This window comes from Sciurus vulgaris (assembly GCF_902686455.1).
Source record: "Sciurus vulgaris genome assembly, chromosome: 6".
Classification (NCBI taxonomy): Eukaryota; Metazoa; Chordata; class Mammalia; order Rodentia; family Sciuridae; genus Sciurus; species Sciurus vulgaris.
Window position 1 is genome coordinate 1,579,534 of NC_136466.1, and position 15,563 is coordinate 1,595,096.

Sequence of the window (15,563 nt, forward strand, 5' to 3'; positions counted from 1 at the left end):
ATGCTCTCTCATTTTTCTGATTGTACATTTTGCAGGATCACACGGGCCATGGAATCGTACATGCACATGAGGTAATAATGTCTGTTTCACTCTACCATCATTCCCTCCCCCATGCCCCTGCCCTTCCTTCACTCCTCTCTACCTAATATGAAGTAATTCTATTTTTCTCTATCCATCCCCCTTATTCTGAATTAGCATCCACATATCAGAGAAAACATTTGGCCTTTGGTTTTTTGGGATTGGCTTATTTTGCTTAGCATGGTATTCTCTAACTCCATCCATTTACCAGAAAAATGCCATGATTTCATCCTTCTTTAAAGCTGACTAATATTCCATCATACATATAGATACCACATTTTCTCTATCTACTCATTTGTGGAAGGGCCTCTAGGCTGGTTCCGCATTTTAGCTGAGCACATGGACTTCTGGGGATGCACTTAGACATACCCAGGCCATTAGGTTCCCTCCCTCACCCTGCAAGGCTCATGCCTGTCTCACAACTTCAGAACTTCAAGTTCAACATTTCCAATGAGTGTGGGGAGCCGTCCTTATCTAGCAGAATCAGTCGTGGCTGAGCCATGGGGCACAAAAGCTTGACTCCCAGGAACTGGCAGCCACGAGGGACTGTTTCAGATCAATGGGGAGTGGGTGGTGCTGTGTGGGAGTAGCTTACTATATATGCTAGTTCCCTGAGCCAGTGGCTTCCTAACTCTACCTACCCCATCCTGTTCATCACAGAAGAAGCCCCTCCTGACTGGCCCCCTTTACCTGTGTGACCATAAAATAAAGGAGGTGGACTACTCCATCAGGTACGGCCCGATCCATCTCGCCCGCTCTCATTCGAAGAGTACGGGCTCTTGCGTGTTTGCGATAAGTTTATGGGTGATTGATGTACAGCCAGCATCATCCTCTGGCAGTTAACCCTTCCCTCATCCATGCTGGATGTGGCTGAAACCCCCACAAATGAGAATTAACAAACACTGCTTCAGGTATCAGCTTCCTTTAAAAAATCCTGTGCCAAAACAATACAATGGCACAGGATAAACACTCCTATTCCAAAGGGAAGAACTAGAGTAGATAGGAGGAATTGGCTCCAAGCAAGACCAAAATCCAGCAGGGCAGAATTCAACCCCAAAGCTCCACATCCAGGCTCTTGTGCACACTGTGAGGTTCACCTTCCCAAGGCCTGGGGCAGCCCCGACCCTGTGGCTCTCCTGGTCCCTTGTCTGCTAACAAGGCTAATGCAGTGGCTTTCCTAGGCTGGCACATCCAGTTGATGGTGAGCTGATTTTCCTGGGGACCTCACTGCACCTCCACACCCATAGCTCCATCATGAATTTCCCATCAGGGGCTCCCTGCAGCACACCTGACCCTGACTCTGAAGCAAACCACTTGGCCTCCCAAGCTTTCAATGGTAAGTAAGGAGAAGCTGCCTGATCCAAGGACTCCTGCATCCTGTGCACCTGCAGACTCCGCTCTGTGTGAATGCCAAGGTCTGCCACTTGCACAACACGCACCTGGGTCTGCTAGGCCAGCACTGCAGCTGTGGGGGACCATGGACAATGCACAGGAGAGCAGGGCCACCGATGCAGAGGTGACCCCAGGTTAAATGCCTGTGGAAGACACCTCTGACCAGTGGTGCCCCTGCTGTGGCCAGAAAGCCTTCTTGCTCTGACCTCTCTCCACCACATGGAGCCGCCCACCACCTTGGGATTTCTTAGTATCTCAGGCCATGGGTGCAATGCAGGCCCAGCTCTGCCATGGTGAAATGGGGACCTTTAGCTCAGTTTCCCATGGAGTCCTCATTCCCACATTCCCGTCATATTCTGCTCTCCTGCCCGTCTCCAAACTCTAAGGTCTTCCTGTGACCTAGTCTGCTCATCTCCTGAGCGCTCCCCAGAACCACCCATAACAGTCTCCTGGGAACACACCAGGCCTTTTCTAGCCTGCACCTCCAGACTCTGCAACCTCTCTGTGTTCCCTAATTCCAAAGCTGCCTCCCACTCTCAGGTAGTTTGATGACCCTACTCCTTGGCACCAGTGTTCGGCAGTCACTGCTTTTCCCTCACACCATAGAGAATTTATTCACCTGAAGTTGTGAGAGTTCAAGGGCATGCTGCTTGCTCTGGCTCAGCCACGTGGGCAGCGCTGCACCCTGGCCAGTGGCAATGTTGGGAGCTCCTGTGGGAAACAGGTCCCTTCAACAGCCAGGAAATCAGACGAGTTGGGTGCAGCCGGGCTCTAGCTTCTGTAGCAGTCCCCTCATGAGCACAAACCAGGGTCCCACATGGAAGACCACATCCCTCCAAGGGCACAGGCCCAGGGTCTAAGCACCTCTAACCAGCACTCAGCCCTAAAGGGTTCGCCACCTCCCAACCACCTCCCACATCACAAAATTGGACCAAATGCCAACATGTGGACCTTAAGGGATACACTCACTCCACATCCTAAATGTTTCACCACCTCCCACATCACAAAATTGGACCAAATGCCAACATGTGGACCTTAAGGGATACACTCACTCCACATCCTAAATGTTTCACCACCTCCCACATCACAAAATTGGACCAAATGCCAACATGTGGACCTTAAGGGATACACTCACTCCACATCCTAAATGTTTCACCACCTCCCACATCACATCACTGGACCAAGAGGGCAACACACAGACCTCCAGGGATACACCTACTCCACATCCTAAAGTATTCACCACCTCCCACGTCACAACCCTGGACTAAGAGGGCGACACACGGACAACACTGGAGCAAGAGGCCACAAACGGAACCTCAGAGATACACCCTCTCACATACTGAATGTTTTAAATCCTCCCACATCACAACACCGGACTAAGAGGATGAAACACAGACCTTCAGGGATACACCTACTCCACATCCTAAAGGTTTCACCACCTTCCATGTCACACCACTGGCCAAGAGGACAGCATAATGACTTTTAGGGATACACCTACTCCACGTCCTGAAGTTTTAACCACCCCCCACTTCACAACACTGGACCAAGAATACACCACACAGACCTTCAGGGATACAATTACTGCACATCCTAAAAAAAAATCACAACCTCTCACATCACAATGCATCAGAGGACAACATGCTGCCTTTCAGATTTTTACCTATTCCACATGCTAAATGTTTCAACACCTCCCACATCACAACACCGGACCAAGAGGCCAAAACATGAATTTCAGAGATAGATCTACTCCACATCCTAAAGGTTTCACCACCTCTCACATCACAACACTCACCAAGAGGCCAACATATAGACCAGGAGGGATACACCTGCTGCATATCCTAAAGGTTCCACCACCTCCCATGTCACAATACTGCACCGAGAGGCCAACATGTGGACCTTCAGGGATACACCTGCTGCACATCCTAGAGGTTTCACCACTTCTCATGTCACAACACTGGACCAGGAGGCCTCACACAGACCTCCAGGGATATATGTACTGCACATCCTAAAGGTTTTGCCACCTGCCGATTCATAATACTGGACCAAGAGGACAACTCGCTGATTTTCCTGTTTATACCTACTCCACATCCTGAAGAATTCAGCACATCCAACATCAAAACACTGGACCAAGAAGACATGCTGACCTTAAGGGATACACCTTTTGCTCTTTCTAAAAGTTTCACCACCTCACACCAAACAACACTGGACCAAATGGCAATATGTGGACCTTCAGGGATACACCATGTCACAACACTGGACCAAAAGCCAACATGTGGACTTTCAAGGATACTTCTACTCCACATCCTCGGGTTTTTATCACCTCCCATCTCACAACACTGGACCAAGAGGCCAAAATCTGGACGTTGAGGGATATACCTACTCCACATCCTAAAGGTTTCACCACCTCTCACATCACAACACTGCACCAAGAGGCCAACATGTGAACCAGGAGAGATACACCTGCTGCACATCCTAAAGGTTTCACCACCTCCCACGTCACAACACTGGACCAAGAAGAAAACAAGTGAACCTTCAGGGATACACCACAGCACTCGGCAAATTGCTGCAGACTCCAGATAATCTGAAAAAATGTTTTCTTAAATCCTGAAAACAAACACATTTAAATTAAGATCTAATAGCACTTCACATAAAACCTATGTAGATACATTGGTCAGTTAATTTGGTTCCATATAATTAATGTCAGTCTCATAATTAATTCTTGTTCTGTATTTTTATTTAAAAATTTCAGTAATGTAGTAGGGTTAAGGCACTTTATTAGTTATGAGTTTCTACTCAGTCCATTGCTCTTAGCTGATGTATTATGTATTAAAGTGCCTTAGAGTCATTTCCATGGGTATGTGAACCTTCTCGAGAAAAAGGGAAACAGCAACTGCTTATGGATGAAATGGCTTAGAACATGTATGGTTAAAAATCTGATGAAATGGGCTGAGGCTGTGGCTCAGTGGCACGGCACTTGCCTGGCGTGTGAGGCACTGGGCTGTATTCTCAGGACCACATACAAATAAATAAATAAGGTCCAAAACTTTTTTTGAAAGAAAAAATATCTGATTAAATCTCAGCAATTAAAGAATTCAGTTATTTCTTCTGCAAGCATCACTTAAGATAACCACAGTCCTGGTTGACAGCATCATGCCAGGACCAACAGATATTTTTAAACTTTATGTACTGTCTAACACATTCACATTGACATCATATCCACATAACTTTAAAAAACACTTGTAATTACTACATTATTTGAACTTCTTCCCATGGAATTCAACGTAACAAAATTGTCTGAATAGCCTAACATCTCCTTTTTGTGAACTAAACCTCTGTGAATTTCTGTGGTTCTCTGAAATGCCCCCAGTTTACTTTTATTAAAAGAAAAAGGACGGAAGGAAGGAAGGAAGGAAGGAAGGAAGGAAGGAAGGAAGGAAGGAAGGAAGGAAGGAAGGAAGGAAGGAAGGAAGGAAGGAAGGAAAGAAGGAAGGAAGGAAGGAAGGAAGGAAGGAGGGAGGGAGGGAGGGAGGAAGGAGTGGAGAGGAGAGGGGAAGAGAAGAGCAGAGCAGAGAAGAGAAAAAAACAGAAAAGAAAACCCTGAGTTTAGAACTCTGATGCAGGGAAACCTGTTGTAGATATTGAAACTGGTTTGATACATGCAATTCCTTCAACACTAAGATAATATTCACTCGATCTTTCTCAGCACTGACTTTAAAAGCAAATAGATAATCTTAACTCTTTTCAGGCTCAATTTTCTACATAACAAAATCCAATAAAGTCTCCAGAGTACAAAAGAAATTATCTTGACAAAACATAAAACTTGGTTTTCTAGGCGATTGCTAAAATAAGAACAAAATTTTTCTATATTATTTTATTATGTGAAGCCCACTTAGATAAACTGGAAGTTTGATTAAGTGAAGTTATTTGAATTTAATTAGGCACTGAAAATTGTGTGTCCAAGTTTATGAGTTATAGTATAGAAAAATAGGAAAATCAGTACTTTGAACAGGGCATATATGATTTTGAAATAAAAACAAATAAGTTTATCGTCATGCTGAAAAATAGACACATCAAGAAAATCCGAGAGTACAGAATGAAGCTGAATTAAAGACAACACTGCTCTAAACTCCAGGGCGTGCTGCCGACATGCCCTCTCCCACGCCCAGTCTGGCCTCTGTCCTCTTGCATTTTGCCCTCGCTCTCCTCACTTTCTCTGACACAGGAGGCTTGACCAGGGGCTCTTGGGACTGGTCTTCCTTCTTCAGTTTCCACTTTCTAGTTATTTGTGAGAACAGGTGAGAAAGGGGAGAGCCAGGTTGGCCCAAGAATAGCTGGAGAGCCATCTGCACCTGACACGGGATCAGGACACTTGCTGAGACAGGGCACAGGCAGTAGTGGCAGTGGCCATATAACTCATGGGTCTTGGGAAGCCAAGCCATCAAGTGTTGGGTTCCTAGATCTGGTTACTGCACATGACCCCTTGTCTCCTCTCTACCAACAGTGCTTTAGGATGCTTTTGATTTACACTCGTGCAAGCTTGCAGGTTTCACCAGTACCGCCTCCATCTGATCCCTGGTAGTGAGCACCATGTGTGTGGCTACGGGGAGGAGTCCAGTAGCCCAGTAGCCCACACTGGAAGACACCATCGCCGTCTTTAGGAAATGCAGATTACTCTTGCTCAGGTTAATGCACAGGCACTGTTCCAAGGCCAGCAAACCTTATTAGACCTCTGGCATGGTGTGAGTAGCAGGGATAAGGAAAGGGCACACTCTGGCTACAGGTTCTGCACTAGGAGAAAAGGCGAGTAGCTTTTCATGATTCATGGAAGACCAATGCTGAATGCTCCCTCATTCTTAACTCACCAGCACCTGGACCAGCAGGACCACATACATGCACCTCTTTGGGAGGTTTCCCACTACACCAGCGAAGGGAAGCAGCAGCACTGGAGGTGGACAAGGCCACTACTCTTGCTGCACAAGACCTCCTGTTAAGCCTGAGGCTATGTACTTAGTTCTCAGCACCACAGTATCCCCTTCCTTCTGTAACATCACAAAGCACCATCCCTGGGCTTCTCCCAGGAGCATCCACAAGGCTACCCAAAGCAAACAGTGATGGTGCTCAGATTAAATGCAGTGACCACAGTGATACAGCCTGACTCTTCGCAGTCAGGACTGAAATGCTGGTTTGTCACTGGCTCTTTGCGGTTCCAAAATCCGTGGATATTTGTCACCGCCTGCAGCAACAACTTGCACGGGTCTTATGGGTGGTGGAGTGGAAACTGAGGCACTTCTATCTTTCTCTTTAGTGCACTGCTTTCTTGCTTGTTCATAGAGGATAAAGGAAATGAGGTTTACTTGCTTTGAGAGGAGAGAGAGACAGACTTTGTTTCCTGCTTGTTCATTTATAGAGGATAGAGGAAATGAGGTTTACTTGCCTTGAGAGGAGAGAGAGAGAGAGAGACCCTGCTTATCAGAGAGAAAGAAACTTTGCTTAAGAGAGAAACTTTGAAAGAAAGACAGGCTTTTCTTAGAGTTTAGAAGGAGAGAGGCCTGCCATGCCTTAAAGTCCTGCATCCTGTGAACTAAGGGTGTGTCTACCTAAGGTGCCCTAGTAATGTGTCTCAGTTCTCCGTTCTGCAATCTGCCTTCCACATCTGCCCCTATTTGCTGCTGTGTTTTTCCCTCTGGCTACTTCTAATGGCTGCTATAGCGTGTCTTCTTCTCTGGCTACTACTGTGCCACGTGTCTTTCCCTCTGGCTGCTTCTAATGGCTGCTCTGTCTCTGTCTTGCTCTGCCTATGCTTATATCACCTCCAGGACGCGGAGAGCAGGGCCACGCCTCTTACGCAAAGATTAGGCGAGTTGCTCAAGCAGGCAATTAGTGCTCGAGAACACATGCGCATACATTGTGTGCGTGGACGAGAAAATCACCTGAGTGTGCTTATGTCAATCAACCTCCTCGCTGCCGATGTGATCAGGCGCCATCCTGGCGCCGCCAACATGGCACAGCCCCCAACACTGGTTCAGTAAGGGACTCCATTTCATGGTCTTGCAGTAGGACAAATCATTTTACACACAATGAAGCTTTTCTGTAGGAAAAGTCTTTCTCTTTTTATGAGAGTCTTTATGTGTGGGCGGACTTGGCAACACCAAGTAGAAATCATAGTGGATGCAGGCCAAAGCCAAAGGCATCAACTGTAGTTTGTCTGACCAGGTGACTTTCAGGGAAATATGACACTGTTCATCCAGAGCAACTAGTTAAACTCAAGATGTCCTCAGACATGGCTGCTCGGCTCTTTGTGCTGTCAGTGGTTCCAGTGGTCTCCATCCCTCACTGATGAGGAAGGAGTCAGCACCACAGGGTGACTGGGAAAGTTAGATACTTCACTTCCATCACTGGATAAGTAGGGGGACAGCCGTACTCCATAACCACCCAGAGTCGAGGGTAGGAGGGCACCCAGCTATCCAGGTCCACAGAGGTAGTCCCCATGGTCACAGAACAGCATACGATGGGGGAATGCTTTGTAGCACCATCAGAGTGAGGTTCCCCTTGGTTCCCATTGAATCATGTGACTGGCTTCAGATTATTCTTTAGACTGGGAAGGAAATAAAATGAGTTATACTGCAAACTGACAAAACTAATGCTATAATATCATGCTGCAAATTCCTATATAAAACTAAGTACATATTATGCATCATGTAACCTAGTTACATAACTTTTGCATGAAATGTACTATGTGTTATATCACTCACAGACACACACAGAGGCACACAAAAATTTGATGTACTACTCAATTTTATGCTGCATATCTTATTAAGGTACACACATCCCTTAGGTCCAAAAGCTCAACAAGATCCTATAATACTGAATATATCAATACACACACACTCCATGAAATATTTTGCCATGAAGACCAAGGTTATAGTCATTAAAGTCAATGTCATACATGTGTCTATCTCTAGTGTGCATTATCATGTAGCTTTGGAGAAAAGGGAAATAAAGGAATATCTACCTTCATATGCTGACACTGTTTCTCTCAGTGATGAATTCTGTCATGTGGTTGAACGTGTCTGGAACAACTGGACCTTCCCACTTTCTTACAGAGGCTTTTCCTCAAAGAGAACTGGAAATCTGAAAGCATTAGCAGATTTCTTAAAGTCATCAGGTTTATCTCTAATTAAGTCCTGTGGTGTCTTTGAAGGAAATGGGAAATGCAATGCTTTCCCCCTCTGCACTAAGGCACCTTCTTCTGAGCTCTTTCAAGTAATCAAGGGGAACTGGAATATCTTTTTAGGTCCATCAAAGGAAATATGCAAACTAGGTGTTTTCCCTCATTCCTTACGTTCACAGGCTTCTCTCCATTGAAAATACCTTCGTGTGTAAGGGAAACAAAATACACCACATGCAGTAAATTGTTTTTCCCAGCACAGATTATCTGGCTTTGAAGGCAAATGGGAAAACTAAAAGTCTTACCATAGTTTTTACATTCAGATTTCTGGGGAAGTAGTCCTTTCATGTTTACAAAGGGAGACAGAGAAGGTTTTCTGGGCACAGTGGCACATTGCTGTATTGCCAGCTACTTTGGATGCTGAAGCAGGAGGACCACAAGTTCAAAGCCAGCTTCTGCAACTTAGCAAGATGGTTGGATTTGACTTTCTAGGGCCACAGGAAAAAACTAAACGAGGAGGAGGAAGAACGGATGGAAAGAAAAATGGAAAACATTGCCCCCATTGTTCTATTCAAAGGGGTTCCTCGCCAGAGGTTTTTGATGCTTTTGAAGATAACTGGAAGGAGTGAGGGTTTTACACATAGTTTATATTCAGAGTATCTCCCAAGTACAAGTTTATTCATGTTTTTTTTAATATAACAGGATGAAACAAAAGCTTTACCAAATCCTTTACATTTATGGGATTTATATCCAGTACGAATTTGCTCATGTTTTTAAAGTAATCCAAAGAAGCAAGTTTTACTGCATCATTTACTTTCATAGGGTTACTCCTGAGAATGAGTTTGTTCATTTTTTTAACTTTCTTAGGACAAGCAAAAGCTTTGCCACCTGCTTGCACTTGGTGCTTCTCCCATGTGAGTACTTCCATGCATTAAAAGCCTGAGGAAGAAGTGAAACCTTTGCCTCACTGTTTACATTGATAGGGCTTGACTCCAATATGAACGGTTTGATGGATTTGAAGGTGAGAGGAGTAAGTGAAGGCTCTTCCACACTGTCGACATTCACAGCGCTTCCCTCTAATACTGAACGTGTTGGTGGCTTTGCAGGTGACCAGAAGTGGTGAAAGCTTTCCTGCATTGTTCACACTCATAGGCTTCTCTCCAGCATGTGTCAGTTCATGTCTTTGAAGGCTACTGGAATAAGCAAAGCCTTTGCCACATTGTCTATATTCACTGGGGCTTCTCTCCAGTCACTGTGTTCACAAGGCTACCCAAAGCAAACAGTGATGGTGCTCAGATTAAGTGCAGAGATCACAGAGATACAGCCTGACTCTGAGCAGTTAGGAGTGAAGAACTGATTCAGTAAGGTGCTGTGTTGTCACTGTCTTGATGAGGTAGGACATATCATTTTAGACATAGTCAATGAACCATTCCTGCAGGGTATGAGAGTGTTTGTATGGGGGCAGACATGGTAACACCAGGTAGAAATCACAAAATGTGTGCAGACCAAAGTCAAAGGCATCAGCTGTAGTTGGTTCTGACCCAGGTGACTTTCAGTAATAGCGTCACACTCCAGTGTTTACAAAGGGATTATCACCCTAGGGTTGCTGGGAGTCAAAAATGACCTCCACCACTGGACATATAAAATAGATAGCAATTGCCAGGCATGGTGGTGCATGCCAGTAATCCCAGCAGCTTGGGAGGCTGAGGCAGGAGGATCACAGGTTCAAAGTCAGCCTCAGCAATTTAGTGAGACCATAAGCAACCTAGTGAGATCCTGTCTCAAAATAAAAAAGAGGGTGGGGATGTGGCTCAGTGATTATGCACCTGTGGGTTCAATCCCTGGTACCAAAAAAAAAAAAAAAAAAAAAACCAAAGACCATTATCACATACACTTATAGTCAAGGGGAGGAGGGTACCGCAAGCCATCCAGGCCCACTGATGCCTTGCACTCGGCAGCAGGGAGAACAGAGGCGAGGGCGGGGGCTTTGTAGTGGCATTAAAGTAAGGTGAAATTCCTTAGGATGGCTGGCAGGGGACTTACAAACTTTATAGTAAATCTAAAAGGACTTTAATACTATATTATGAGGCTATAAAACACAACATGGTATATTAATTATGTATCATTTAATTGCATTATCCTATAAATTATTTGCATATATTACATACAAAACTACACTGTGTCCTACACACTATTCATGAACAGAGATACATACATGTATGCACCTATGTGTACTAGATAATTGTGCACCATGGATTACATAAGGAACACAATGACCAATATACTTGCAAAAATTCCCCACGAATCATTAGAAAACTGAACCTATGAATAGAAAAGGGCCCTTCAAGGTGAGAGGTGGACCCAGAGAGCAGTATGCTCTCACGTCTTACAGCAATGTGACGCCCAGGTCCAGGGTGCACTACCCGTGCCTCTGGATGGGCACAGGGGAATGAAGGCATGCCCCCCTTCATGCACTCATCCTGGTTCTCAATAACGAGTTCTGTCATGTGTCTGAATGGACCTGGAAAAACTGGAGGCCTTACCACAGTTCTTACGGACATGCACTCCATTGCCTCAGTGTGAGCCTTCCATGGTTTTCAGAGAACTGTAAAATGGAAACCTTACCAGATTTCTTAGTCCTCAGGCATTGCTCCAGTGTGAGTCCTTTTGTGTCTAGGAAGGAAATCAGCAAAACTGAATCTTTTCTCACATTCGGTACTCCTAGGGATCACCCTGCATGAGTTCATGTATGTAACTGAAGTGGTGTAGCTTGGACCTGGACTGTCCCCCAAAGGCACACGTGCTGGAGGCTTGGTGCCCGCTGGTGGTGCTGGGGATGATGGAGACACTAGGAGGCGGGTCTAGTTGGAGGTGGACCACTGGGACACGACCCTGAAGGGCGTACCTGGTTGCTGGAGGTGGACCACTGGGACACGACCCTGAAGGGCGGACCTGGGTGGAGGTGGACCACTGAGACACCCTGAAGGGCATACCTGGTTGCTGGAGGTGGACCACTGGGACATGACCTTGAAGGATGCATCTGCTTGCTGGCTCATTTCCCCACAAGCCTGTTTCCCAGAAGTAATGAGGAAAACAGCTCTGCTCTGATCTCCACTGTGATGTTCTAAGTAACCTCAGACTTGAAGCCATGAAACCACCCAATAATGGGCAGAAAACCTCTGAAGTTGAGCCATAAACCTTTTCTCTATTACACTGATTTCCTCATGTTTTGTCACAGTGACAGAAAGGTGAATAACAGAACACGCAGATGCTCTGCTGCAGATGCCAACCACCACAGCTGTGGCTGCCGTCCCCGAGGTCGCCCTGCGGACGCCCCCGCTGTCTTCCTAGGTCTCCTCTGGCCCTGAGGCCACTGCTGCCCATGCCAGGTGTGTTCTCCAGGTGCGGCTGCTGCTCACACCACGGCAGACACCGGAGGTCTTTTCCAGGTGATGCTGTCAGGGGCAGGGCTGCCATCACCAGAGGTGTTCTCTTGGGGCACAGCTGCCCGACACCACTGTCACCGTGCCCGGAGTCCTGCCTTGGGGTGCTGCTGCTACTGTTGACCCTGTCCCACCTGGAGGTCTGCTGACACTGACACTGCCTTGGATGCCAGGCAGCCACTGCTGCTGCTGCCACCAACACCACTGCCACTCCCTGGAGGTTACCTGGAGGTCTTCTGTGTGCTAATGCAGCTGTGGCCACAGCTGCTGCCACCACTGGTGCTGCAGTCCCCCCACTGCCAATGCCACCAATGTCTGCAGCTGCTGCTGCCCCCCTGCCTGCTGCCACCAACTCCTGCTACTACCACTTCCACCACTGCCCAGAGGTCTGCTGCCAGGGAGACTCCAGTGTCACTGACATCTTGGAATTGCAATGTGGCTGAACCCAGGACATCTGAGGCCCAGATTGGTGAGATAGTGACTGGGTCTGCCTGGGCCAAGGTGGTCTTGTGGGAAGTCAGAGACAGGGCTGAGATGCTTCTGGACGCTGGCAGAGACAGGTGTTCAATTTTCAACTGAGATTTGTTCTTTTTTTTTGTCCACTATTTGAGAGTGTAAATCCATTTGACAAATTTTCTATATTTATTGTGGACAGGTATCAAACTCATCATTGCTATTTATAGTGAGAGGACAGCAGACACCTTGGTGGGAGTTATTAGATATGAGGTTGTATATTGTTTGCACTGGGTGCTGTTGACATTGGTCTCCCTCTTACAGGCAGAATACTGGAAATCTTCAGTGACACTATAAGTGTACAGGGTAGAATCTGTATTGCCTCAGATCCATACAACTAGATGGAAAAACACACAAGCAACATGGAAAAACAAGGGAACAAAATGTCACAAACAAACCAAGCTGCCCCAATAAGAGAAGTCACTGACAACACAATAGAAGAAATGTCCAAGAAGGAGTTTAGAATGTACATAGTTAATCTGATCTGCAAAGTAAAGGATGGTATAAAGAGTGAAATAAAAGAGAAAATACAGGAAGTGAAAGATCACTTCAATAAAGAGAGATTGTGGAAAAAAAAGCAGAAATCCTCAAAATGAAGGAATCAATAAATCAAACTATAAAGCCAATGGAAAACAACACCAACAGACTAGACCATTTGGAAGACAGAACCTCAGACAATGAAGACAAAATATTTAATACTGAAAATAAAATTGACCATGCAGAGAAAATGGTAAGAATCCATGAACAGAACCTCCAAGAATTATGGGATAACCAAATTTAAAAGTTATCAGGATAGAAGAAGCAGAGATACAAACCAAAGGAATGCACAATCTTTTCAATGACATAATATCATTGAACCTAAAGAACAAAATGGAGAATCAAATACAGGAGGCATACAAGAGACCAAATATACAAGATTACAGCAGACTCACACCAAGACACATTATAATGAAAATGACTAAAATACAGAGTAAGGATAAAATCTTAAAGGCTGTGAGAGAGAGAAAAAAAAAAAAAAAAAAGCAAATTTCGTACAGGGGAAAACAAATTCAGATCTCAACTGATTACTTAACCCAGACCCTCAAATCTAGGTGGTCATGGAACAACATATTTCAAGTTTGAAAGAAAATGGAATGCCAACCAATAATTTTCTATCTAGTAAAATTAAGTTTCAGATTTGAAGATTAAATAAAAACCTTCCATAATAAACAAAAGATAAAAGAATTCACAATTAGAAAGCTTGCACTACAGAACATTCCCAACAACATATTCCATGAGGACAAAGTGAAAAAAAAAAAAAAATGAAAATCAACAAAGGGAGGAACTACACTAAACGAATAGTCAAAAGAGAATCTAAATCAAATTTAAAGTCAGAAATAAACCAAAATGACCAGGAATACAAGTCATATCTCAGTAACAGTCTTGAATATTAATGGACAAAATTTATCAATCAAAAGACTTAGACTGTGGGCTGGGGAGATAGCTCAGTTGGTAGAGTGCTCGCCTCACAAGCACAAGGCCTTGGGGTCAATCCCCAGCACCACAAAAAAAAAAAAAAAAAAAAAAAAAAAGACAGATTGGATTAAAAAAATAAGACCCAACACTATGCTGTCTCCAAGAGATTCACCTCATAGGCAAAGACACCCACAGACTGAAGGTGAAAGGACTCACAAGGACTGCATAAACAAGCAGGGACTTCCATCCTTATATCAGACAAAGTAGACTTCAAGCCAGAGTTAATTGGAAGGGACAAAGAAGGTCATTTCATTCTACTGAAGGGAATTATACAGCAGCAAGATGTAACAGTTGCAAATATTTATGCCCCAAACAATGGAGCATCTATGTGCGTTAAACAAACCCTTCTCAGTTTCAAGAATCAAGTAGACCACAACACAATAATACTGGGTGACTTTAACACACCTCTCTCACCACTGCACAGATCTTCTAAACAAACACTAAATAAAAATATAGAACTAAATAATATAATCGATAATTTAGACATAACAGACATATATAGAATATTTCATCCATCAATGAGTGAATATTTTTTCTCAGCAGCACATGAATCTTTCTCTAAAACAGACCATATCATATGCCATAAAGCAACTCCTAGTAAATACAAAAAAAGGAGATAATACCCTGTGTTCTATCAGATTATAATGGACTGAAATTAGAAATCAATGATAAGATAAAAAATAGAAGTTACTCTAACACATGGAAACTAAATAATACACTATTAAATGACAAATAGATAGTAGAAGAAATCAAGGATGAAATGAAAAAAATACTTAGAGGTAAATGAGAATATTGATACAACATACCAAAATTGATGGGGCACTAGAAAGGCAGTTCTAAGAGGAAAGTTCACTGCATTGAGCTCATTTATTAAAGAATAAAAAGTCAACAAATAAATGATCAACATTTAGTTCAAAGCCCTAGAAAAAGAAAAACAAATCAATACCAAAAGTAACAGAATACAGGAAATAATTAAAATCAGAGCTGAAATCAATGAATTTGAAATGAAAGAAACAACTGAAAAAACTGACAAAACAAAAAGTTGATTCTTTGAAAACAACCAATAAAATTGATAAACACCTAGCCACACTAACGAGGAGAAAAAGAGAAACCCAAATTACTAAAATATGTGATAAAAAAGCAAATATCACAATAGACACAACTAAAATACAGAAGATAGAACCGAATTTGAAAATTTATGCTCCAATAAAATAGAAAATACTGAAGACATTGACAAATTTCTAGAGACATATGACCTACATAAACTGAATCAGGAGGTCATACACGATTTAAACAGAAAAAATTCAAGTAATGAAATAGAAGATGCCATCAAAAGCCTACCAGTTAAGAAAATTCCAGGACCAGACAGATTCCCAGCTGAGTTCCACAAGACCTTCAAAGAAGAATTAACACCAATACTCCTTAAATTATTCCATGAAACAGAAAAGGAAGGA

At 44.0% G+C, this 15,563-nt stretch overlaps 2 long non-coding RNA genes across 3 annotated transcripts in view; both read right to left on the reverse strand.

Annotated features, from left to right (window-relative positions):
• LOC306663292 overlaps positions 1-15,563 on the reverse strand; it is a 726,016-nt gene that overhangs the window by 692,349 nt on the left and 18,104 nt on the right. The gene's annotated exons all lie outside the window — the stretch shown is intronic.
• On the reverse strand, positions 10,508-13,148 carry LOC306663294. Its single transcript, XR_013764438.1, has 3 exons — positions 11,632-13,148; positions 11,264-11,590; positions 10,508-11,159 (listed from the first exon to the last, which is right to left on the reverse strand). It is a non-coding gene; the product is annotated as an uncharacterized lncRNA (long non-coding RNA).